Below are 2,321 nucleotides of genomic sequence, written 5' to 3'. Positions count from 1 at the left end.
CCCTGTCAGTAAAAATGAAGTTAAAAATGCTATTTTTTCCATTCCAAATCACAAGGCACCTGGCCCTGATGGTTTTTCCAGTGCATTCTTCAAAGATTCTTGGTCTGTTATTGAGGATGAGGTATGCAATGCTGTCCTAGATTTTTTTACCTCTGGCAAATTGCTTCAACAGGTGAACCATACTTTTATTACTCTCATTCCTAAAGTTGATCTTCCCCAAAATGTCACACAATATAGGCCTATTGCTTGTTGTAATGTTCTTTATAAGGCCATCTCAAAAATTCTTGCCTCTAGATTGTCTAAGGTTCTCCCTGATATTATTAGCCCTAATCAAGGGGGGTTTGTAAAAGGTAGGACTATCATTGAGAATATCTTAATTTGTCAAGACCTTGTGAGGTTGTACAATAGGAAATCTGTGTCACCTAGATGCTTGATGAAGGTTGACCTCAAGAAGGCCTATGACTCTATCAATTGGGGTTTCTTAGAACAAATGCTTGAGGCCTTGCAGTTTCCTCCTCCTTTTACTCATTTACTAATGACCTGTGTCAGGACTGCCACTTATTCTTTAGTGTTGAATGGCATGAATTTAGGATATTTTAAGGGGGCTAAAGGTTTGAGGCAGGGGGACCCTCTATCCCCTCTTCTGTTCACTATCACTATGGAGTATTTGAGTAGGATTTTGGATCATGTGACCACTACCATGTCTTTCAAATTCCATCCTTTATGTGGTAGGCTTCAATTATCTCACCTTTTATTTGCTGATGACTTGCTCCTCTTTTCTAAGGGTGATACTCATTCAATTATGATCTTATTAAGAGCTTTTGCCACCTTCTCCATTGCTACTGGCTTACAAATGAATTCTATGAAATCTAATATCTATTTTAATGGAGTTCATCATTCTGTGAAGGCTGATATCATTGAGGTGTCTGGGTTTGTGGAAGGTACCTTGACTTTCAAATATCTAGGTGTACCTATTGTTTCTGGCAGGCTTTCAAATAATCACTGTGCTGTTTTGATTGATAAAGTTACAGCCAAAATTAGAGGGTTTGGTTCCAGGAAACTCTCCTATTGTGGCAGGTTAACTTTGGTGAATACAGTCCCGACTTCCTTGTATAGCTACTGGGCCAATATTTTTATGATTCCTAAGGGTGTACTCAGAAGGATTGATACCTTGTGTAGGAACTATCTTTGGGATAGTTCCACTGAATTTCTGAGGTCACCTCCAATAAGGTGGGAGAAATTGAGTGTGCCAAGAAATGAAGGAAGTTTGGGTGTTAGAAATAGCTATTACTGGAATGCAGCTGCTGTGGGTAAGCTTGTTTGGTGGATACATTCCAAGCCTGATGCTCTTTGGGTTAGATGGGTCAATCACATTTATATGAAGGGTACTCCTTGGGCTTCTTACTTCCCTAAACCAGATGTTGCTTGGAGTTGGAGGTCTATTTGTAAACTAAAATCTAAGTTCCCATTGGTTTTCTCTACTGGTGTATGGAGTACCAGCCCTCCTGGGTATTCTGTCTCCAGTGGTTATGAGTTGATCAGGACTCACTACCCACGGGTCCCTTGGTCCAAATATACCTGGAATGTCTGGAGTGTGCCTAAGCACACCTTTATTAATTGGTTAATAGTCAGACAGGCCCTGCGTCTGAAGGATAAACTGTTTCAGTTGGGCATTAGTCGGGATGCTTTATGTTTGGTGTGTGGTATGGCTGATGAGACTCATATACATCTTTTTCATCAGTGCCATTTCATCAGGATAATTATTGGGATGCTTAGTGTCAAGCTTCATGTTAGTCTTCCCCTCACTGGTACCTTGGCTTGGGTTCACAGCAAGCCTTGGTCGAAGATTAAAAAGAAGGTCATTATTGCTTGGATTCAGGCGGCATACTATATGGTTTGGATTCAGCGAAACAAAGTTTTTGTGGATGGCACCCTAGCTCATCCGAATAGGGTTGTCCATGATATAGTTAGCATGATGAAAATTCGTTGTACTTTTTGGCTTCAAAATGTAATGTCTACTAGAGATAAGGAATGGATAGTTATGATTAGCTCCTAATTATAATTATTCATTGCCTTGAAATTGTACCATTAGTTGGTAGTTTGTAAATTGTTTGTTCTTTGGTTTTAATGAGAAGCTAACCTTTCACCAAAAAAAAAACATGACACATTGGCTTATACAAGTATTTCTTACTATGAAATAAACCAATTTAAGTCCTACCTTCACAAAATCAGGTCCAGGTTTCACAAAAACAAGTTTCACAAAATTAGGTATAAAGTTCACATAATCATGTCTAGGTTTCACAAAATCAGATCTAGGTTTC

This window comes from Silene latifolia, chromosome Y, assembly GCF_048544455.1.
Source record: "Silene latifolia isolate original U9 population chromosome Y, ASM4854445v1, whole genome shotgun sequence".
Lineage (NCBI taxonomy): Eukaryota > Viridiplantae > Streptophyta > Magnoliopsida > Caryophyllales > Caryophyllaceae > Silene > Silene latifolia.
This window is presented reverse-complemented; position numbering follows the sequence as displayed.